The sequence below is a fragment of the Vicugna pacos genome, unplaced genomic scaffold (genome assembly GCF_048564905.1).
Source record: "Vicugna pacos unplaced genomic scaffold, VicPac4 scaffold_19, whole genome shotgun sequence".
Classification (NCBI taxonomy): Eukaryota; Metazoa; Chordata; class Mammalia; order Artiodactyla; family Camelidae; genus Vicugna; species Vicugna pacos.
Genome location: NW_027328740.1, coordinates 55,005,449 through 55,031,043, shown reverse-complemented (window position 1 = coordinate 55,031,043; position 25,595 = coordinate 55,005,449). Strand labels below are relative to the sequence as shown.

The following is a 25,595-nucleotide window of genomic DNA, read 5'->3' as shown; positions in this document are numbered from 1 at the left end:
TAAAGCAGTTGATTTTTTTCTTCCTTGCTAGTGAGTCAGAAATAACATATTCTTGAATGTGTTCTCTGCATAAACTGTTATGCATTTGACATTTTACATATATTATTACTATAATTGATATTGCCTGACAGACAGGATAAGTGCTCTAAAAGTAGTTTATATGAAATATGGGCATTCACATAAAGTAATTCAATGTGACTTTGGTGCAAAGGGTGCTTAGTTTTGTACACAATTTCCATGATGTGTTGCTGTCCAACATTTACCAGATCACTTCATCTTATAGGCACAGCCTCCCCATTCCCTCTGTGGCATCATATCATTTTATATGAGTAACCTCTGTCATTTGTGTATGTTATCATTTCCACATCTTTTTACAACTGGGAGTAGGTAACAGACTGAAAAACACACATGTGAATTGTGTCTTAACAGTATTACAATGGTACTCATCATGCTGTAAGATCAAGAACTCCTCTGGTTAGTCTTTCCCAGATGTCATATGTTAGGATCTGAATGTCATTAGTTTTACAATATTCCCAGTAAGTTCTTCCATCTGTTTTCTTAATCCGATCATACAGTAATATGAAACTTGGGGAACAGTTCATGTACAAGCTTAGAACTTGAAGGAGTTTTAGATAATAGAGTTGGACTCTTGATGGGAGAGAGCAGAGGTCAAGGGTGAATATCCAAGTTGACATAGGATCTTTGTATCAACTGTCCTGAACTAGTATCTAGGAATATTATCTTCCAGTTTGACATTATTTCAATACTTTTCTGTAACAAGTCTGTTAAAGATATTCTGTCATTGAATTAAAATATTATTTGTTATACTTAATGATACATTTTAAACTAATAAAATTTTTCTCTTTCTTATTAACAAATTACAGATGACCAATGGAAAATAAGAATCAGACAGCAGTGATTGAATTTCTCTTCTTGGGCCTCACAGATCATCTCCACCTGCAGATTGTCCTCTTTGTTAGTTTTCTCTTTGTCTGTCTTGTCACCCTGGAGAGTAATTTGGGGATGATCACTCTCATATGGATCAATCCCAGACTCCACAAGCCTATGTACTTCTTTCTCAGCCACTTGTCCTTTGTAGACATATTTTCCTCTTCTTCCATTGCCCCCAAGATGCTGTGTGATATCTTTGTAGAAAAACAGTCATCTCTTTCATGGGTTGTGCTGCACAGATGTGGTTCTTTGGTCTTTTTGTGGAAACTGAGTGTTTTCTCTTGGCTTCCATGGCATATGATTGGTATGTGGCCATCTGCAAGCCCTTGCTGTACACCCTTATTATGTCCCAGAGGTTCTGCGTGCAGCTGGTTCTGGGCCCTTATCCTGTGGGTCTTCTAAACAGCATGATGCACACAATTCACACGTTTTGCTTTGCCCTTCTGCGGTCCAAATATCATCAATCACTTTTTCTGTGATATTTCACCACTGCTTTCCCTTGCATGTGCAGACACCTGGATCAATAAGTTGGTGCTTTTCATCTTCACAGGAGCCATAGGAGTTCTCAGTGGCCTGATCATCATTGTCTCCTATGTTTGCATCCTAATGGCTGTGCTGAGGATCCAGACTGCTGATGGGAGGAGGAAAGCCTTCTCTACTTGCTCTTCTCACCTGGCAGTTGTCTCCATCCTATGTGTGACTCTTTTCTTCACCTGTGTCCAACCTAGTTCAAGTTCCTCTCTAAATATCAATAAATTAATTTCTCTGTTTTATATTGTGGTAGCCCCCATGTTGAACCCCCTCATCTACAGCTTGAGGAACAAGGAGGTGAAAAATGCATTCAGTAGGAAGTTTGAAAGGAAAAGTTCTCTAATAGGTAGGTAAAGTATAACTCTACTTGTGATTTACCATACCTGTTGGTACAGAATGCATAGTAAAAAGAACACTAGACAGGACTAGAGGCTGCATGTGAGTCCTGGCTCTCCCAGTTCACAATGACTCAAAAAACAGAGTAGTTTTTAAATATTTTTCTGCTCCAGTCTTGTTCTCTGTGAAATGAAAGGGGTTTCCAAATAATGTAGTGATGGAAGCCAGAAAGAGAAAGAAAAATACCATATGAGATCGCTCATATGTGGAATCTAAAAAACAAAAACAAACAAACAAACAAAAACAAAGCATAAATACAGAACAGAAATGGACTCATGGACAGAGAATACAGACTTGTGGTTACCGGGGGGGGGGGGGTAGAGGGTGGGAAGGGATAGACTGGGATTTCAAAATTGTAGAACAGATAAACAAGATTACACTGTATAGCGCAGGGAAATATACACAAAATGTTATGATAAATCACAGAGAAAAAAATGTGACAATGAGTGTGTATATGTCCATGTATGACTGAAAAATTGTACTGAACACTGGAATTTGACACAACACTGTAAAATGATTATGAATCAATAAAAATGTAAAAAAAAAAAAAAAAAAAAAAAAAAAAAAAAAGAGAATATAAAAGTGAAAATAGACTAGAAGAAAACTTAGCTGAATGTTTGTCCAGTCATGGATGTGTAAATACTGTTTAATCCATACATGAAAACTAAGTTATAATAGAAAATTTAAAGTACCACAGACAATATTAAAGGCAAATAATAAAACAAAAGGAAATATGTATGCATATGTGCCAAACAATGAGATGTTATCCCTAATATTCAATGATCAGTCTAAAATTCACAATCAAAATGGGAAAGAGTCGATAAAGAAGCAGACAAAGGAAGAGGCAGTTCACAAAAAAGGGGATGCAAATTGCCAAAGTGGTATGGAGAAAAAGTTCAACATCATGATTGATCAGGTAAATGAAATAAAATTGAAATGCAAATGCAGTGCCTTTCAATGCAGATGAAACATCTATAGTTTCAATCATGGTGAGGTTCTTATTTGGCTATACATACTCATTATTTCCTGCTGATGGGAAGAATTGCTCTATTTCCACAGAGAAATTTGATATTTTCCATTTAAAATGATAAATTTCTATGGCATTCAACCTGGAAAACCCTCCATTAGAAATCTAGACTTCACAAATATAAATACCTAAGCCTACGAGTCCCTATATTTCAGCAGCAAAGAAAAATAAAAGAAATAACTTGAATAACCATCATTGGAGGAAGGTATACTTTTTTTTTTCCTCGGTGAAATGTTCTGCAGAAAATAAAGGCTGAATAAATATTGATGAATTGAATTGAAGAGAACTCTTGTATCCAGTCTACTGTTAGTTGAGGAAAAAAAATCAGGTTGAAGATCAATGTGTAACACTGATCATTATGAAAAAGTGCAAAAGCTACATCATGAATAAGATGTACATATGTTCATGTAAATGTAAATGATCATTGGGAGAATTGAAAAGTATATATAGCAGCTGTGACAGTGATTATTTCAGTGGGAATGGCATTGGAGGTAGGAAAGGAGAGCTTTTATTCATCTACAGAATATATTATGGAGGGCAGGAGAGTTAACGTAGACTTTTGACAAAATTGTAAATGAATATTGCATCTCTCTTCCTCAGAGATACCAATTATTTCTATGCTAGATCTTCATTCCTTTCTATGTGTTATTTTCTTTCTAAACATTTAGAACTTGTAGTTTATATTTAAATATTTTATTTAAATTTCTCAGATGTGTTCCATGATTGTTTTAAGTGGTGTGTTTACCTCCTTTTTTTCCTGTTCTATATAACTGAGAATTCTGATATTGTTTCCTTTACTGGACTCAGTTGCTTGCTTCCTGTCACCGGATATAACTTTGCTATCACTTTTTTCAACATTTCCATTTCACAGAACACATGTTTTAATTTTTAAAAATGTAATAAAGAAAAAATATTGGATAACTTTTTTGATTAATAGAACACTTCTTCCTGTTGTTTTTAATATTCTTTTTTCTTGGTATATTTAATGATGTATCATTTTCTTTTGTTTAAATCTGTTTTTGTTGTTTTATAATTGCTTTTAAATGATTAAGGAGAATAACAAGTAGAAACAGTTTTGCTGGCATCTTTAGTCTGAATGTATACAGCACAATTTTAACTGCTGAGTGTGAACCATTATGAATTATACCTATCTATCTATAGGTTTCATGGGTTAGTTTCCCACTAATTCAACAAATACATACACAACATCAATTATTGATAGACTTTGAGGTAAATACTTAATAGGAGTTAAAGATGAGCTAGAAATGAAGTGTTATGGGGGTTGACAGAATGAGTTATCAGATCTTCTTGATGGGATAAACAATTAGGTACACAGAGGAGCAGGTGACTGAGACTGTTCATCCTCTGCCATCAGACTCTACATTTTCTTCTCTCTCTTGTGACTCTTCTCTCCCAAAAAACTGCCTGACTTAGTTTCTGCTTCCTTGCTTCTGTTCATCCCATTAGAACTGCCCAGAATGCCTTTCCACTTAACTTTAGTTTGTCTAAAATCTCTTTTCGGAATAATCCTTTCTTTGACATTGTCATCTGTTTCAGCTTATAGTGACATGTTTTTCCTTTGGAATCCTTTGAAAGTGACTGTTTTTTATTTTTGCCTGGAGATAAGAAAATGCTACCTTGAACTGATGTTTTATTCTTATAATACTTTCTCCTCAACCGGCTATATAGCACAGTCCCTTATAATACTAAGTGACTAATGAACAATGATTCTGTGCTGGACACTCTTTTTAAAAAAAATACTTTAAATACTTTACATCATTTAATCCTTCTAACATATTTGTGAGTTAGTAATCATTTTTCTTGATTTAAGCAATTAAAAGAGTGAGGCACAGAACATTTAAAAACTTGCTCAAAGTGACATAGCCAGTGAGTGATGAAATACAGATTTACACCCAGGAAATGAGGCTCCAGAATTCGGGCAAGAATGTACATCCCAGCTGGTGCTGGGTGTTCAAAGCATCACTCCCCACTGACTAGAGAGCTCACGTTTGGCAAAGGAGAACCCCAAAGTGGGGGAAAACCCACGTTGTTTTTTTGAATCTTCTCACTGAGGAAAGATATAATTAAGAAATAACACTTTGTCCAAATGCCACTGAGATCATGTAAATTTTGTCTGTTCAAGTGTAAACCCTTGAGGTTTTTGTTCTTTGCAGACTGGGCTCTAAATTTTTGAAAACGCCAAAGAAAAAATCCCTTATTCTGGGCAGCATGTGAGTCAATGTGCAGGTCAGAGTATCTCTTTACTCCCGGATGTTCAAGATGAGGGATTTGTCTTCTTCACCAAGTGCCTAGAAAACCATGCCTCTTAGAAAAGTTTGCCATCACGAGGGAAGTTGAAATTTCCATCCTTGTTTCTAGATAATGATTATTTCCCTTGAAGCACTTCAAGGAGCTCCATGAAGGATATCCTTAAAGTAGTGAGTACATTGCATTTTGGATATTATGAAGTTTTTGAAATATGGTGGAGAAACATCAGGATAAGTTTGAACTTTGAGAATAGAACATCATCCTCCCCAGCCCAGGTTCTCTAAAGAGAGCAGCCTGGCATATTGTTCACATCCTTATGAGACTAAGCAACTGTTTTTTGTGTCTTTTCCAAATTGATTTGTTTACTTTTTTATGACACAGATAATGCAATGCCCATATGGAATTCTAAGGTCACAGAATGTTAACTATAAAGTGGCATAGGGACTATCCACCTTGCTGTATAGAAGACTCAAAAAGACATACATTCTAAAAAAATTCATAAGTAAATAAGTAGGTAGAGAAATAAATTGATAGGCAATAAATAAACAGTATTTGGACCAACATGAGGAGTCTGTTCAACCCCCTACCTCCACACACCTATACTGACATATTTGGATGGACATAAAAAATTCATGCAATGGAGAATGTTCCTAATCTAAGCCTAGAATTGTTTTTGTGACTGCTGACTGCTAAAAATGTACTCCATAGAGCATTAAGCAAATAATCATGATACTGATAAATAATCATAAATCAAAGATACAGTCATCATTTTTATGATTTATTGAGCTCCACACATAATTACTAGATGATTCAAAGTAGTACATTGCTTTTGTTGTACTTAAAAAGACATTAATTTTGTTGTGCTTAAAAAGTGATAATAAATGTTATTTAAATCATATTTTTTCATATAAATTATCTACCTAGTGATCTTCTCTTAGGAATTTAAAACAGCTTTTTTTTTTTTCTTGACAATCAGAAAGTAACATATTTTGAATGTGTTCCCTGGGTAAAGTTTTATGCATTTGGTATTTTATGTATTATTACTATAATTGATATTGCCTGACAGATTTCAAGATAAGTGCCCTAAAAGTAGTTTATATGAAATATGGGTAATCACATAAAGTAAGTCCACATGATTTTGGGGCAAAAGATGCTTAGTTTTGTACACAAATTCCATGATATGTTGCTGTCCAACATTTGCCAGGTCACTTGATCTTACAGGCACAGCCTCCCCGTTCCCTCTGTAGCATCATATCATTTTACATGCATAACCTCTTTGTCATTTGTGTATATTGTCCTTTCCTCTTATTTTTACAATTGGGAGTAGGGAATAGACTGAGAAACACGTATGTGAATTGTGTCCTAATAACATTAGAAAGGTACTGATCATTCAGTAAGATCAGGATCTCCCCTGGTTAGTCTTTCCCAGATGTCATATGTTAGAATCTGAATATCTCATTAGCTTTACAGTATTCCCAGTAAGGTCTTCCAGCTGTTATTATTTTTTTAATCCCATCATACAGTAAGATGAGACTTGGGGAGCAGTTCACGTAGAAATTTACAACCTGAAGGAATTTTGATAATAGAATTGGACTGTTTGTGGGAGAGAGCAGAGATCAAGGGTGAATTGCCCAAGTTACACAGGATCTTTGCACAAACTGCCTGACTTAGTATGTAGGAATATTATTTACTACAGCCCAAAGTACTTCAATAATTGTCTCTTATGGGAGTGTGTGAGACAATCTTTTATTGGCTAAAAATAATATTTTTAACTCTTAATGTTAATTTTTTCAAAATATTTTTTTCTTCTTGTAATAGACAGCAGTGACTGAATTCCTCTTCTTGGGCCTCACAGATCATTTCCACCTGCAGATTGTCCTCTAGTCATTTTTTTCTTTGTCTGTCTTATCACCCTGGGGGGCAACTTGGGCATGATCACTCTCATATGGATCGATCCCAGACTCCACATGCCTATGTTATTCTTTCTCAGCCACTTGTCCTTTGTAGGCATGTTTTCCTCTTCTTCCATTACCCCCAAGATGCTGTGTGATATCTTTGTAGAAAAACAGTCATCTCTTTCATGGGTTGTACTGCACAGATGTGGTTCTTTAGTCTTTTTGTGGAAACTGAGTGTTTTCTCTTGGCTTCCATGGCATATGATTGGTATGTGGCCATCTGCAAGCCCTTGTTGTACACCCTCATTATGTCCCAGAGGTTCTGCGTGCAGCTGGTTCTGGGCCCTTATGCTGTGGGTCTTCTAAGCACCATGATGCACACAATTCACACGTTTTGCTTGCCCATCTGTGGTCCAAATATCATCAATCACTTTTTCTGTGATATTTCACCACTGCTTTCCCTTGCATGTGCAGACACCTGGATCAATAAGTTGGTGCTTTTCATCTTCACAGGAGCCATAGGAGTTCTCAGTGGCCTGATCATCATTGTCTCCTATGTTTGCATCCTGGTGGCTGTGCTGAGGATCCAGACTGCTGATGGGAGGAGGAAAGCCTTCTCTACTTTTTCTTCTCACCTGGCAGCTGTCTCTATATTCTATGGGACTCTTCTTTATTTATGTCTGACCTAGCTCAAGTTCCTCCCTTGATATGAATAAAGTGATTTCTCTGTTTTATATTGTGGTAGCCCCCATGTTGAACCCCCTCATCTACAGCTTGAGGAACAAAGAGGTGAAAGATGCATTCAGTAGGAAGTTTGAAAGGAAAAACAATTTTTAATAGGTAGAATTCTAATTGTGCTGCACCACTCTTGTTAATTCAGTTATGTATGGTCAAGAGAAGACAGTACTGAGAATGAGACATTCCCCTTAGTTCCTGGGTCTGCTAGTTTCAAGATCATTCATATTCTAGACATATTGTTTATATTTTTCTTCTTCAGTCTTCTCGTTTGCAAAATGTTGGTGAATATAAAACATTTTACATACATGTTGAAAGTAAAAATGTAAGAGATGCCAGAAGAAAGTCCAGGAGAACATTATATCTTCTTACAGGTGAGAAGACATTTTATTCCAGCCCAGAAAAACAAACATAGTAAGAGAAAGATCAACAAAATTCATCCATAAAAGTTTGATAGACCTTGATAAAAGCTGAAGTATGGAAAGTGAGAGAATAGCTGTAGAACAAGTGACTCACAATGAGTTAGTGTCCCAACAGGAAAGCGTTGGAACATGTATATACATATATATGAAACACAGTAGAGAAATGAACCAACAAATGAATGGGCAATGACATAACTGGAAATACAAATGGCCAAAAGCATAAATATATACAAAAATTGCTCAACTTCTCAGTTGCTTAAGTAAATGAAATGAAAATGCAATCTGTTTTGTTTTTGTTTTTGTTTTTCCATCTATCAGATTGGCGAACATTAAGCTGATTAGGTTGCAATGCTGGTAAGGTCACCATTTGGGTATTCTACACTTAGCTATAGTGGGTACATTTTCAGAACTAATTTGATGATTTCTAGTAAAATGCACTTGATCTTTGACCTAGCTATCTTACATTCAGAAATTTATGCTATAGAAATATAAATACCAGACACAAGTGTTGCAGCATCATTTATAGGGGGGATAAAAGGATACAGTCTGATTTTGTATCAGGAGAAGCAAATCTTCCTATGAATCATTATGCAGCTAATTATAAAAAGAATGATTTAGATATCCGTGCTTTTGTTTGGAAGAAACTCCCTGATACTATTATAGGTGAATGGAAAAAAATCCCAAGTCAAAGTAAAATCTGCAGAAATTATTACACTTAGTAAAAATAATGCGGGGGCAGAGTCTACCTACTGTGTTGAATATATTGGCATGCACATTATACAAGATGATAGAGAGAAGTGTGGAAGGCTACAGACCGAACTGTGAACACTGGTTACTTCAGTGGCATGCCCACTGGAAGCAGGAGGGTGGGGTGGTTCTCCATCCTCATCTGGGTTGTTGAACTTGTTTTATAACAAATATGTCTACCTTTGTAATTAAGATTCACTTTTGAAAAGCCACAGTCTGTGTCAAAACTGAATGAATAAATTTATCAGTAAATAGATAAATTGAGGAGGATGGACTTAAGTAGCCTTCTCTTAATGCTGCTTCTACATTCCACCATTCTCTGACTTTATGAAACACTTCTGAACATTGGTTACTGAAATATTGTTCAAAACCTAAGTAAAATGAAGAGGTTCTCAGCCACTCTGTGCTTCCTTCTCTTACTTCTTCCCTCTAAAGGTATGCATTTTCCTCCACCCCCATAGTCTATAACTTCTATACATAATGGTATGCTTTCTCTTGACTAAAACCTTTAAAATGATAGCAGAATGCTAAAAGTGACACAATGCAAGTGTGATGAGATTTGAAAGGAACAGTAAATATTACCTTAAATGTATCCATATAAAACTAACATCGCTAATTGTCAGCCTTGTAAAATTTTCCAGCACCATTTTACTAAGAATTGTTAAAACTTGGGCCTAGGTGTGACAAAGGGAAAAGGTATTTTTCCTATTTTTATCTAGAAGGACACAACAGTTTCTTTCCCAGTCAAAGTTTGCCTTAAAGTGCCTCTATTCTGGGTCTTCACTGTGTAATGTGTCTCAAAACACAAGTCACCTTTTGAGATGATCACTTCCTAGTATGATGCTTGAAGTGTTTTCTATCTTTTAATTGTTCCTTAAGCATTTACAATTTAACATCCATTGAAAGGGGATTGGGAGAAGAACAGTAGGTAGCAAGTGGTAATTATAAATTTCCTCAATGACTGAGTTCCTTCTCTAAATATATGCAAATATGTGCAAATATATACAAAACCAACTGTCCTCTGAAGCTCTAGTTACTGCTGTTCTGATGCCCTGATGTTTTTTCTGTCTAGAATACTCTTTGTACCATGGTTACATGTATAACTCTGCTTGTTTTTCATGCACTGCTTAAGCGTGGCTTCCATTCGGAGGATTAATTACCCTGTCAATACTGCAGCATCATATTCTTTTCCTTCAGACTTTATAAGTGTAACATGTTGCATATTAGGATAGTGTTTTTGGTTTTGCTTTGTTTTTATTAGTGAGGAATATTCCCAGCTGATTCTTCATAATAGGCGTGATGGAAATTCACTTGGAGTTACATTTCTTTGTTCATCTCATAGGTCTATAAGTGGTTCTCCATATTTTGGAATGAAACAGTGGATCCCAATATGAGGAGCAGAGAAATTCTACATCAATGAATGCCTCCAGACACTGAAATCCCCTGATATACAGTACTGATGCCTAGGAGGAGGGCATCAATTTTAATGAGATACGGTTTCTCAAGAGATGTTGTTTTTTGTTTTTGTTTTTGTTTTTGTTTTTGTTTTGCTTCTGGCTTCCTTTAGGATTTTTTTTCTTTATCTTTGAAATTTTTTGTATTTTGAAATTTTTATGCTTAGGTATAGTTGTTTGTTTGTTTTTGACATTTATCCTCCTTAGTGTTCTCTGAGCTTCCTGGATCTGAGATTTGGTGTCAAACATTAATTTGAGGAAATTCTCAGTCATAATTCTCTAAAACACCTACATTCCTCATATTGTTAGTATATACACTGATTAATCTTGTCAAACTCCATTGAAGTTTTTAGTCCATAGTAAGAGACTGGTTCTTAAATACTGAGTCAGTGTTGCAACCAATGGAGTATTATCAGAAGCTGGGGAAGAAAAATAATATCTTAAGGATGAAAAGGATACACCAGCAGGTGTTTTGGAGAAGGCATCACAGAGTAGACACTGCTGTGGCCTTTGAATCCTGTTCAAAAACCAGCTTCTTTTGTCTGAGCTTGCACTCCTTCTTAGGCTTCAGAAGTTATCCTTTAGATACAACACTATTCTTCTAGAATCTAAAGGAATTGACAAGGAAGATACATTCTTAACAGCTGTCACCCAAGGTGAAAGTGAGAGCTATCAGCCTGAATTCATCAAATTCACATAATACCTTATCTATGAAATATGTCTTAAAATATCCTCTGTTCAAAAGCAGGGGCTTTTGAACACAGTTAATAATCTGGACTTGCCTTGGGTAGTCTCCAAAGGCAACTCCTACACCTAAAAAATCTGATTCCCTTCAAAAATTCTGTTTTGATCAAGAAGAAACTGAAAGGTCCAGTGAGGTTCAGCGACTTACTCAGTATCACACAGATAGTTAGTAGGTAGTTATGATGACCACCTAGAGGTCAGAGGCAGGAGTGTCATCTGTCAGTCTACTCTGTGAAATGTAAAAAAATGTAAAAAAAGTAAATATTGTATTTATTTTTAAAAATAAGAAGCCCCAATTATGAATTGATTCAAAAGAAAAAATTTTCTCATTACAGATTAGATCAGAGAAGTGGATAATGGAAATCACACTTTGGTCATTGAGTTTGTTTTTGTGGGCTTAACAAATCACTTCCAGCACCAGCTTCTTCTTTTTATGATATTTCTCTTGGTTTATCTTGTCACTTTTCTGGGAAACATGGGGATAATGACCCTCATTTGGATGGATTCTCGACTCCACACCCAAATGTACTTATTTCTCAGCCACTTGTCCTTTGTAGAGGTCTGCTTCTCTTCTGTCATTTGTACCAAAATGTTGACTGACATCCTTGTGGAGAAAAAAGTCTTCTCTTTCTTTGGTTGTGTTGCCCAGATCTGGCTTTTTGGTCTGTAATGACTGAGTGTTTCCTTCTGGCTTCCATGGTATATGATCAGTATATGGCCATCTGTAAGTCCTTGTTGTGCACACTCATGTCCCAGCAAGTCTGTATGCAGCTGGTGGTAGGGCCTTATGCTGCCATGGGTCTTAAAATCACCATGATCCACATAACTTTAACCTTTCACCTGCCTTACTGTGGTCTGAATATCACCAATCACTTCTTCTGTGACCTTCCTGTTCTATCCCTGGCATGTGCAGACACACAGATCAGTAAATTTTTACTTTTCATCTTGGCTGGAGCTCTAGGAATACTCAGTGGTGTGATCACCTTGGTCTCCTATGTTTACATTGTCATCACTATCCTAAGGATCCATTCTGCTGATGGGAGGTGGAAAGCCTTTTCCACTTGCTCTTCACACCTGACACCTGTCTCCATCCTTTATGGGACACTCTTCTTTATCTATGTACGTTGGAGTTCTAATTTTTCCCTGAATATTAACAAAGTGGTTTCTGTGTTCTACACAGCTGTGATTCCCATGTTAAACCCACTTACCTATAGCCTAAGAAACAAAGAAGTAAAGGACTCATTCAGAAGGACATTTGAAAGGAAGAAATTTCTTTTGAGTAAGTGAACTATGACATCATTTGTATTATAGATTGAGAAGGTAAATAAATTAGAACATCATTTGTACTACAGAGTGAGAGCTAATATATATGTATGATGGAAAAACTGCAAATTGTGTGTTGAGATTCACTCTTTATTACTCTGTGTCATCGATAAGTCACACAATGTCTTTAGGTTACAATTTTCTCATTTTGTTTTTCTTATTTCTTATTCAGTAGAAATGAACTTTAGAACTTTAAACTCAGATAAGTAGATTACTGAATCCCAAGACTTTAAAAAAAGCATTGTTACTCATATACACACAAAAATTTATGACTAGGATATGAGAGGCTCTTTGTTAAATCCTGAGTAAATGTTATCATCATAACCAGTGACTTTAAAGTACTTCTATTTTGCTTATAACATGTTGAGATCTCTCATTGTCTGTGATCTTGGCCTTGACTCATTAAACACAAACTGTTAAAATGTATACTATGGTCAAAATGTAAAAACTTCCACTTATAGGATAAATATGTCTGGGGCTGTAACATACAGTGGTGACTATAGTTAACAATACTGCATTGTATATTTCCAAGTTGCTAAGAGAGTAGATCTTAATAGTTCTCATCACAAGAAATAAAATTTATAACTCTGTTAGGGAATTGATAAACTTATTAGGGTAATCACATTGCAATATATATAAATACTGAAACATAATGTCATACACCTTGGGCTAACACAATATTTTATGTCAATTTTATATAAATAAAATTGAAAAAAAGTGAATTATTCAGGAATCATGCAACCATAGCACTCTCTACTACTACTTTCATGTTTAGAGGAGGTGTTTTACCAAGGTGTTTTACATCCCCTATACTTTTTGCTCATAATAGTAACTTGCTGGGGTTTTGCCATGATTTGTGCATGTGAAGTGTAGAATACATTCCAGTTCTTTAATAAAGTGTTACTATTACTATTGTTATTTATTGATTTTTGTGTCATAGGCAGAATATTAATTCTATTTTTACAGACAATGAGCCAAACAGCCATAAAGAATCAATGGATTGCCCATGACCTCATAATTTGGTCTCACATTTTTATTTTCTCCACATACAATATTCTTTCAACCATATTTCTGTGTTTTATTTACTGGAACATAGCAACATATCCAAGACATGAGGGGGATAAATCATGTTTTTGTATCATTGTAACTTAAGACTCAATGAGATCCACACTGTCATCTCTGAAGGCTTTCTTTAAAAGACATGCTTAGCATGCATGAGGTCTTAGGTTCAATCCCCAGTACCTCCATTAAAAGCAAATAAACCTAATTATCTCCCTTCCTTGCCAAAATAAAATAATACAATGATGTAAAGCTGTCAAAGATAATAACTTCTGCTTTATCGTGCAGTGTACTTTGGGAAGACAGTATTCGCAAATTGATCCTGATAAAGTTTCTGCTCATTTCAGTATATTTTCATTTGAAAATACTGATATACTTTGAGTAAATTGGTTTGACAGCAGGTTTCTTCCTGTATAATTAGCATCCTCATTTTCTCAACAATATTCACTTAAGACAAAGCTGATGCTGGGGACAGAAAAAATGATTTTAAAAAATGATGTAGGATCCATTGGATGTCTGCATGGAAAAAAAGTGGAATTTACTCCCATCCCACAATACACACTAAGATCATCTCCAGATGATTTGGAGATCAAGATGTGAAAGGCAAGGAATTAAAGCATCCAGAATATATTAGAGAATATCTCTTTTACAGGTGGTTGCAAATTAAAAAAATAATAATAAGGTACAAACATACTAAACATGAAATATAATATTGATTCTCTGAATCACATTAAAATTGAGAACTTAGGCTTACACTGAAGAGCATAAACACGTAAACCACAGCAAGGGAAATGTATTTACGATGCATATAGTTGATATACCTGGAATATATGGATAAATATTAACTTTTAAAAAAGACAGGCAATCCAGTCAAAAAATGTGAGCAAGGCACTTGAACAGGCAGTTCATAAAAGTGGTTATGTAAATGTCCTATAAATATTGCAATAGGTTGCTCAATCTCGCTAGAAATCAGGGAAATGGTGGTTAAAGGCACAATGACATACCATGCCACACTCAACGAGATGGTTAAAATGACAAATGCTGACTCTCATGCACTACTAATGGGAGTGTAAAAAATGGGTTTTGGAAAATTCCTTGAATTATCAGTCAATATGAATATATATGTACCCTATAATAAGGAAATTTTACTGTCAGGTATCTTCCCAAGAGATATGTGTGCTCATGAACACCAAAGGACATGGTGTTCACTGGATGATCTTTGGAGAAAAATTCCCAAAATGTAAAAACTGAGAGCAACTCAAATGCCCAACCACACAGAAATGGATCAATCATTTGTGAAATACCAATGTATTAGAATACTAACAGCAGTGCAATATATGAACTAGAGATTTATTCAACCGGGGATGAATTTCACAGACATGATGTGGATGGTGGAAATGGTGTATTTCTTGATGTAGGTGGTGTTTGCATGTTTGTGTTCACTTTGTAGTAATCACTGAGCAGTACACTTAAGATGTGTACATTTTTCTCTCTGTTATTCATCAATAGAAGCTTAAAAATGTAGCATCAGGCTTACCTTTGTCAGTGAAACCTCTTTCAATTTCTCAGGAAAAAAAGCTACATGAATAGAATAGAAATTCTTCATACATTCTGATTCTCAGTGATTTTCCTGTCCATGTTGGGAAAAAGATAAACAATTATAATGTCAAATAAGGCACCCTTGTGCTGGATCCTCTATTATAATGTACTTTAGTTGAGCAGTTCCAGAAATTTTGTGGTACTTCTTGTGGGGAAAATGCAGACATTATTTCATCATTGCACTAAAATTTACTCTTTAAATAGTTTAAGAAGGAGGCAAGAAATAAAGCATTTATCTAAACAATTACAGTGATCCCAGTGGATTTTTAAAAGTGTTTAAAGAAAGCAAGAACATTTTAATTTACATCCTTCTTAGCAATAAAATCCCCAAGTTATGGCATACTTTAGGGACATAAATTCTCCCAGGACAAAAAATGATGTAACTACTTCTGGAAACTTTAAACCACGAGACTATTATTTGTTTCCAAGTGGAATCATTAGTTCCTTGGGAAGAAAACTAAGAATAAAACCAAGTGGCTCCTAGAAAGTCTGACTTCTCTCTGCAGAGCAGGGGGTGGGGGGTGGGGCGAGGGGAGGTGGGGAGATGAAATGCATGCTGAAAAAGAATGCAATTTGTACTCCATTTTAACTTTAATTCTCTAAAAAAGAAAGGAATTTGTTGAAATGTAAGTTTAGACTTTTTTTTAATACTATCATTTCTGCTTCTCCGTTTATCTTCAAGAAGTTCAAAATGAGTTAAATGGATTTATGGGAAAATAAAAATGTATAACATTTAAAATGTGTTTATTTGGTACATAGACACGTATCTGGTTAGAATGTTGCACACAGTCTAAGAAGAAGTAATGTGAAATCCTGTAAAATGCACAGAGGTTATAGTCAAGTGAAATCCCTCTTAAGGACCCAGTGACTCTGAGGCGGGAAGCCCCATAGAAAGACTGGCAGGACCCCTAGGCAGGGCCGCTGCTTTCCTCCCAGCACCGTCTGTTTCCCTGGCATAGAGGTTTTATCTCACTTTTTGCTTCTAAAGCAGCTTACACCTAGAGTTCTATTGGTTCCCTGAGCTCACTTCTGATTGGTTGTTACCCTGACTTCTGATTGGTTATGACTCTCACTTATGATTGGTCCACTTTCCTAACTTCTGATTGGTCCATTTGTAATACTTCATTTGCATGGAGCTCACTCCTGATTGGTCTATTTTTATAGAGCTTGTTCCTGGTTGGTCAAATTCTGTTGTACTTTATTTGCATATGATGTTGCAAAGTGTAAAACTGGCAGCGTATAAAAGGCCTGTGTAAACCTACAGACAGGGTCCAGAGCTTTAAGTGTTTAATCTTCTGTGTGCGCTGGCATGATAAACCTGAGTTCTCCAACTCTCCGAGTGCTGCTTGGTCTCTCTCCTGGATCCAGGTTGCTGTCACACTGAGCTGTAACACATTTTTCTGCAACAACTGTGCCCTGAATGGGAGAGAGGCTGGGCACAGCCACCCCACCCCAAACTCTGAGGTGTGGTGCCATCTGGATGCAATATTACACTGGCTTATGGGCATCATGCTCAAAGCACAGAATGGGAAGGTTAATGAAAAAACTATTAACAAGAGCACAGTTTGCAGATGTTTGAGAGCCCCTGTGCTTAAGTAACTTTATTTCTCTGAGACCTCATTGCTTTCTTTGTTATCAACAGACCCTTCAACATTAAATCTTCACTTGGACAGTGGCTGATGATTCTGTAACCCATGAAGAACATGCAGAATTGGGTTGGGACATCGGGAGGTCTAGGTTCCCTTTGGGAGAGTGACATCATTGAAAGGATAGACTGTATTCAGCCAGGGCGGTGTCTTAATCTCAGATAATTCTATGAGATCCTTGCTCTCAGGCTTTAGGCTCCACCTTCTGCACTTACAACCTCTACTGCCTGCTCTGTAAAATGGGGATAACAAAGTGTTTCTTATCCAGGTTTGGGTGGAAATCAAGTGACCAGAAGTTTGCAAAGCACTTGGAGTAGATTCTGGTAAGACTTGAATATTCTATAAATACTTGTTCCTTGTTCAGTATTCATTGCAACTTCAATTGTGTTGTATCATGAAGTCAACCATGGGCTTTAGCACAGCGTGCTGGTAAGTGATGGTGTATTGGTCACCGTCCCTCTGGTCTTGGCTTAGATATCTTGGGAACTCAGTTTTCTTATTTGTAAAGGGTGAATTTGGAGTTCTCTCAGCTTGTTAGAATTTTAGAAATCTAGAACTCCAGATGCATAGCTTGCAATTGTTTCTCACTTTCTCATTTTCTACCTCCTAGGCTTCACACATTTCTCATCCCAAATTGATCGTAGCTGTTTTCTTTTCTTCTCTCTCTAAAATTGCTGGAATAACTTAGGGGCATGTTTTAGATTACTACACTTTTTGGTTTTGTTTTTGATTACTTTTAAATATAAAGGTAATGCGCATATACTTTCTCCTTGTACCAAAATCTCCCTGTATCAAATTTGCATGCACATGGAGTCACCTTTGATTACCCATCACATACCAGTTCACGGCCCCTCTGTGCTCAGAAATTATGATTGCAGATTTGGTGTATATCCTTACAGACTCTTTTATTCTATTTGCACACATTTAAATAATTGTAATTAATGAACTTATTAAGGTTTAAAACTTGTTCCTAAAACCACACTGCAGAGATCACTCTAACTTGCTGCTTCTTCACATATTTTGGAAAATTAACCATGTTTGCATATATAAAATTACCTATTTTTTAAACTTCTGCACAGTATTCCATGACTGTACCAAGGTTTATTTTGCTGTTGCTCTTGTGGACAATATTTATGCGGATTCCAGCTTTTTTTTTTTTATCATTTTAAACAATGATGAAGTAGACATCCTTCTTTTTCCATTGTTTTTCCTTGAAGTAGATATTATGTAATGGAATTTGTGAGTCATTAGGTACTTGCTTTTTCAAAAAAAGTCAAAACAGTGAAAAATTGCCATCCAGAGGCTCCACCCTGCAGCATGAGTGATTGCCATTTTTTTCTGGCTGTCTCATCAGTGTTTTATATTCTTAAATTTCTTTATTTTGTCAATTTGACAGGTGAAACTAGTATGAGGTTTTTTTTTTTCAATTTGGCTTTCATGATTATTTGTGAAATTAAGAATTTTTTTTTAATTCTTATTGGGATTTTGGGTGTCCGCTCTTGTGGCATGCATTATATCTTTTGCCTATCATTACAATGAGTATTTGCTATTTTAATTGATGATTAATGGTAGTTCTTTGTGTGTTCTGATTTTAATCCTTTGTAATATATGTTTCAATATTTTTTCCCAATCTGTGTGTCTTGATACTTAGAATGCATGTTGGCATACATTGGTTTAAAATTGTGATGTAGTAAAATTTACAACATGTTCTTCATGTGGTTTTTATGTTCTGTTTAAGAAAACCATTGAAAATAAATCGTAACACTATTCTTCGCTATTTTCATATAATACATTTTATAGTTAAGATTTTTTTAGTTTAAGTGATGCAGAGTAGAATTTTAACAGTATTTATTTTCTCAAATGGCCATTCAACTATTGTAACACTTTTTTATGAATATTGACTTGTTGAATCTTGACTTTCCTGACTTGGAATAAAACATTTATTCATAGTCAGTTGACATACATGCCTAGGTCTGCCTGTGGATTTTCTAAAGGTTTCCTGTCCTTTTTTATTCATCTCTTTGTTCTAGTAAAAACACTTTACTCTTTTAATTATGATAGCTTTAAATCTACATTGAATATGTTTATTTTTCTTTTTAGAAACTATATTGGCTATTTTTAAATACATTTTTTCCATAAATTTTTAAAGCAGATTGTTTCATTAAAATTATATTTAGATGTTGGTTGAAATTGCATTAAATTAGCCACATAGTTTGGTGAGTGTCCTTGCTCAGTCATCCTAAGACAACCAGAAACAAGTCTGTAGTTGGACCAAGCCAGCTTTATTGAGACATTCCAATGAGATGATCACACACCAGAAGCACCATGGGTATCTTACTGAGCAAAGAGGAAATAAAGTTATTGTGGGATTTTTAAATAGGGTGAAGTTTACATGAAATTTAAATCAAGAAAACTTTTGGTAAGCTCAAAACGAAGCAGGCTGTATGTTAAGGGGGCAATATCACAACACACCCACAGTGCAGACACAGGGTCCTGTTTCCCTAGAAACTACAAAGTGCAGATGGATGTGGAATGTAGTGTCCTGAAGTCCCTCCTGTGGAGCTCTGTGCCTGTGCAGGAAATTGAGACTCCTTAGCCATGTCAAAGTGACTTACTTAGATCTTCATGGTCAGAGTGGCATGTTTCATCTTGCTGGTATAATTAACAATGAATGTTTTTAGCTAGCCTATACTTTTAGAAAATACATTTTCTCATTGAGTGACAAGGCGGTTGTCACTCAGAGAAAGTGTTGTTAGATGCTGGCAGCTGCGGTGTTATCTGCGGGAGAAGTACTGTGTCCTGTTCTCCTCACAGCTGACTTACCTGTGTCTGCTATTCCCACCCAAAGGATGGCCACACAAGTCCTTACTCCCTGAGTCTGAGTTAATTTTTACTTTCTCAGGAGGAAATGGATCTTTATAATTGAGTCTGTTTCTGTTTTATACATAAGAAATACGTAAAACACATTTTTTTCCACTGATTTAGGCATTTCTTCCTTTGCTTCAGTAAAGTTCCACAGTTTGTACTTTTCTTCATACAAATTTGGAAGAGTCCTTGTTAGGCTTATTTTATTGTTTGTTGATCAGTTTGAGTTGATGAATATGAGATTTTTCATTATAAATCATAAGCAATTGTTATTGAGTTTTTTACATTGATCTTCTAAACTATTTGTTGAACTCTTCAATTTTTTTCTTAGAAAAATCTTATTAGTTGACTCATCCATTTTCTACATGGGTGACTATTTTGCCTGCAAATGCTGACTGTATTTTCTTCTCTTTTTTTTACATTCTTATATCTTTCCTTCTTATATTTTAGTGTTTTGGCTGCAATCTCCAATATATTTTTCAATAGTATAAATTGTGAGCATCCTTACATAGTTTCTGGCTATAATGGGAATGTTCCTCTTGTTTTACTCTACACATGCTTCCTCTGAAAGCTTCAGGAAGGTTCTTTCTTACTATGTTAAATAGTTTCCTTTTTCTTGTCCATATTGAAAAGTTTTTTTTTTTTGAGAGCCACATTTAATCAAATTCTTATAAAAATTGTATTGAAATAATATTAATGCTTTTCTTAATATGTAAATATGGTCAATAGTTTTATAGGTTTTCTAATGTAGACCAAGTTCTTAGTTAAACTTTAACTTTCTCTTTAAAACATTTAAGCCATATTGCCCTTTAGATCTGTAATGTATTTGATTTGCCAGCACTTGATTTAGGCTTTTTTTTTTAACACCAGTGTTCCTAAATCAAAAATCTGTAATTTCTTTTCTTGTGTGTCATGTTATGCTTTCAAGAAATTTAAAGTTGTATTCGCTACCAATTCTCTTTTTCTGACTCTAGAGATCAAAACTCACTGATGGCTGCTGAGAACTCTACAAAGATCACAGAGTTCATTTTCATAGGCTTGAAGTACCATCCTCGGCAACAAGTCTTCCTTTTCTTGCTCTTCCCTACTCTTTTACCTCATTACTATGACAGGAAACTTGGGCATGATTATCCTCATCCAGCTCAATTTCTGCTCCCACACACTGATGTACTACTTTCTCAGTCACCTGTCCTTTGTGGACATCCGCTTTTCGTCAGTGGTGAACCACAAGATGCTCGCCGACTTCTTCACTGAGCAGAAAGCCATCTCCTTCCTGGGATGTGCCTTGCAGCAGTGGTTCTCTGGGCTCTTTGTGGCCATTGAGTGCCTTCTCCTGGCATCCATGGCCATCTGTAACCCGCTGCTGTATTCCACTGCCATGTCCCAGAGGCTCTGCATACAGCTGGTGGCGGGACCCTACACTGCGGGGTTTCTGAACACCATGACTCACACAACAGCTGCTTTTTGACTTCCCTTTTGTCGCTCCCAAGTAATCAATCTTTTCGTCTGTGACTTGTCCCCTCTGCTTTCTCTCATGTGTGCAGACACCCAGATCAATAAGTTGCTAGTTTTCATGGTGGCTGGAGCTATCCTCGTGGTCAGTAGCCTGACCATTGTCATCTCCTATTTTTACATTCTCCTTGCCATCCTGAGGGTCTGCTCTGCTGCTGGGAGGTGCAAAGACTTCTCCATGTGCTCTTCCTATTTCACAGCCATTTCCATCTTGTACGGGGCTCTCTTCCCTATCTATGTGAGGCCAGGGGCAGTTTTCTCTTTGAACCTCGATAAAGTGGTGTCCATATTCTACACAGCAGTCATCCCCATGTTGAATCCTCTCATCTACAGCTTGAGAAATATAGAAGTGAAAGCTGCCATGTGTAGGACCATCACCAGAAGGAAGTTTTGCATCAGAAGATAGACTTCCATCTAAAATACAGAAGAGAGAAGAAGAGTAAAGCTTCTTTTTAGACATGGCTAGATTACCTGTCATCATCCAAAGAGGCCAAAGAATTTGCAGAATTTAAGGGGATGTCATACCTCCATTCTTCTGTATGATTTTTTGGTACATTTTTAAAAGCTCCATTTCATTATGTCCCTACAAATGATAAAAATCCCCAGTCACCCATGGACTCAGAGCACTTCTGCTTCCTCAGACACCTTCATTACTGGAAATAGGATAAAATCTAAAACTGTGGGGACCACCTAGCTACTAACATTCTTGCACTAGTTGGACCAATGTAAATGTCCACATTGCGTGAGAGTCTTTGAAACAGCATTTATGTTCCCTATTTCTAAATATGGAATTGAAAAGAGTAAACAGAGTCTTTACTTAGCTTACAAATGCTTTTTTTAACTAAATGAATCCCCCGTATCATATTCTTTTTCATATCTTTTATGCCTATTTGATTTATTCTTGCTTTCTAAAAATACAATGTCATGAACATTACAGGAAAGGAAAAGAAAATGTAGACAAGCAAATGAAGAACAACATTAACCAAAAAAAAAAAAACACTTACACTCTTATTCTTCCACCAAGTGATGACTCCTGGTAATAATTTCCAGATGCCTCTCTGCCTATTTGAGTTTAGTTGTTCTAATTATAACTTCACTAATTGATGTTCAGTTTTTCCTAGTTCTTTTAAATAAAAGATAGCTTACAACAGAAATTAGAAATAAGGTGCAAAAAAGTGCATGAGAAAATGAGAAAAATCCTAAAAAATCAGAGACAATAGGTGTTGAGAAATTAGAGGTAAACTAAAATGGATAAAATGTATATCTTATTTTCATGTTAGTCTTTTTGTTGTTGTTGTTTCCAAATTAAAAAAAATCAATAGAATAAAATGAAGTTAAAAACATTTAACACCTTTCTCCCCTGCCCTGACTCTGAAGATATTTTGAAGAATTCAAGAGATATTATAATCATTTCAAGGAAGACTAGTGATTTTTGAAAATCATCTTTTGGATACAAACTAGATTCTGCCAGCATTTTTGCCTTGATAGTTGTGCATGATCTAAAAATGTAAAATTTATTACTATTTAATAAAAAGAGTTACATCTGAAAAGGAAAAAAAAACAGTGGGAAAACTTGAGTAGTGATACAGTAGTGAAAAACTAGGGTGTAGACTTCTGTCCAAATAACTTTCTTAATGGAGTTTCTGGATAAGCAAGTGCTGTCTTAGGCAGTGTTGATGAGATGACTGTCACAATCAGTCTTCCTCACCCCAGGGTTAGTTGAACTTGCTTTGAATATTGCAGTTATTATAAACACAGTGCATTACAGGGAATGGGCATGGAGTGGCTTGGGTTCGGAAGTGAGCAAGATATGTAGGGAACTGGATACCAAGATGTGGAGATGGTTTATAGGCTGGTGCTAATCATAGTTTCAGTGAAGCAACTGTCTCAGACAGAAGGGACCAGTCCCTTGCCACATAACCAGAAGAATAGAAATAGTGCCAATAGGATGTAATTAAAAGGATCAGGATGCTAGCTGAAAACTTTCCTCCATTTAATTTATAATATTTTTTGTGGAAGCAGTTAATTAGATGGAGGGTGAACAGTTTCAGATGTATATGTGTTTGCTGCTAGTAATGAAATAAAGTGACATCTCTTTCTCTTGCTGGAAGGTAAATTATCAGTGTTTAGATCTGTGCCTTAGAGTAGAGGTTCTTTAGATTCTTGTGGCTGTTAAGGGGCTCCTCTTATCACCCATGGTATATACATACCTTCTAGAAGCCAGAGCTCTAGACACAGATGCTGCATCAGGGTGGTGGGCAGGGTTTATGCTGTTGCGTTCATGAACACCACTGTACTTCATGACCCCTGTTGATTTCCAGCTACTCTCCATCGTCATTTATGAAACATCTCCCGACTATTCACCATCAAATATTCTGGCACCTCATGAAGCATATTTTTACTTTAAAACATTCTTATTACAGAATTTTTACACGTATAGAATAATAAAGTAGTAAAGTGAACCCTTCATCTAGGGTTCCCATCATCCAGATTGTTGCTCTTTGATTGTCCTGGAGTGATCGCACACGTCAGTGGTTTAATCATCTGATAGTCTCTGCTTTGCTGCCATTGAGAGACTCCACTGAGCTGCTGGAGGGCGCAGCCCTCCACTCTTGCTTTTATCATTAATGATCTCTATGCTGCATGGGAATCACTTCTCTGTCTATGACTTAGTCTTTCCCATTTTCCTGGCTTTCTCTAAAAGAGTGAGGTCTCTAACACGGAAGTCTTATCACCAAAAGGAGTAACTATAAAGAAGATTTTTTTTTTTTTGCTAAGATCTAAGTTCATATCCAGGAAATGGAAAAAAAAGAGCTATGCAAATGAAATGGATTGGGAATGTTCCTGTGCTTCTAGGCCACTTAGCAGTGCTTCTCAGTAGCTGGGCAGAGGCGTGGCTGCCTGTCAGAATTTGCTTTTGTCATCTGGGTGCCAGCTTGTTCCCTCCTTTCCCAGGGAAAGAGTCAAAGTTCAAACCCCATGCTCAGCAAGTCAAATTCTGCTTCCAGGAGACTGCACTTCATCCTGACTTTGAACCCCAGACATGCCCTCAAACCTCATTATTGGATCTCTGCACCCAAGAAAGGTTCTAGAGCACTTCCTCCTTTCTCCCTGCCTCAACACCCAGTGAATATTTCTTTTTTGGCAGTTGAACTTCTAGTATCTAACTTTGATGCTATAAGATACACTCACAATTCTGATCTCTTTTATCTATGATTTTGGACTTAGAAAAATATGCAACATTAAAAATAAAAGACCCAAATTCTACTACACCTGAGTTTTTGGGATCCAGGTAGCTCTGGTTGAGCCTGGGGCCCACAGGGAGCTTTGTAGCCCCACACACCCCTGGGATGAATGAGTGATGCTGGACACCTCTGAAGTAATCTGGGAGAAGGACAGTTACATAATGGTAATGCTAGGGAATTCATTTATGGTTATCCAGTGGCCAGTCTGAGTCTCAGCTCCATAATTGATCCAAGTCACAGTCCAGCATCCTCCTCCCATAATGCTTGACTCTTACAGCCCTGGGGAGCTGAAGTGATGAGAGCACCAATGTGGGTCATAGAGTCTTAGATTTTATTCATCTCACAATGTCTGGAGACTCCACTAGGACAATCTATACTGTGTGACCCGGAAAGCAGCTTTAATGGCTGGACCTTAAGCAGTCATCTTGGACCATGAAGAAACTTTGGTGTTCCTGATATTGTATATCAGCCATATCAGCCCTATGTTGGCTACCCCTAGATATATTTTATGACAGAGAAAATAAATCCCTTTAAATATTTTTTAACAGTTACTGTTATTTTGAGTTTTCTGTCATAGGAATAGGAAATCCTAACTCAAACGGACACAAATGGAGACAGAGGGTGGGATCGGAGCATCCACACTGCACTTTGGTTGGCTTTTGGCGTGATTGTTAAGTTTAGTGCATTAAAAGATAATGAAATTCAAAAGATAGGGGAGAAAATGAATAGAAACATTTTGACATCCTTCAAGAGAACCAATGCTATGAGTTTGGCTCAGTTCTTGCTTACTGACCTGGTGGCTGTGTCCAGAGTGTTGGGGTTCCCTCACTGACTTCCCCTGCTGGACCAAGTGCTTACCTCTGTGGTTTGGGGAAGGCGGGGTCTCGTGATTGACAGCCCCACCAGGTATGGGATGGACAAGTTTTCTATGATAAAGAGTGGTTCTGTTGCCAAAGAAGGGAAATAGGAGATCTGGTCAGGCAGATAAACATATTTGAAATGGAACTTTGAGGAAAGAGAGAGAAAGGTTTAAAGAAGATGTTCTGGATCAAGAAAGAGACCATTTTCACACTTTCCTATCCCCTACCAACATGAGAAAGAAAATGAAAAAAAAAAACATTTATTTTTAATATGCTTAAGGGTGTGTGTGTGTGTGTGAGAGTGTTTGTGTGTGTG

General features: G+C 36.4%; 4 pseudogenes; all 4 read left to right on the top strand.

Annotated features, from left to right (window-relative positions):
- The first annotated feature begins 891 nt into the window (after window positions 1–891).
- On the top strand, window positions 892–1,836 carry LOC140693298 (olfactory receptor 5G3-like; annotated as a pseudogene).
- A 5,268-nt stretch (window positions 1,837–7,104) lies between these two features.
- LOC102531858 (olfactory receptor 5G3-like) lies at window positions 7,105–7,905 on the top strand (annotated as a pseudogene).
- Window positions 7,906–8,135: 230 nt separating this feature from the next.
- On the top strand, window positions 8,136–12,457 carry LOC102532094 (olfactory receptor 5G25-like; annotated as a pseudogene).
- Window positions 12,458–20,652: 8,195 nt separating this feature from the next.
- On the top strand, window positions 20,653–21,580 carry LOC102542374 (olfactory receptor 5G9-like; annotated as a pseudogene).
- The last annotated feature ends 4,015 nt before the right edge of the window (window positions 21,581–25,595 follow it).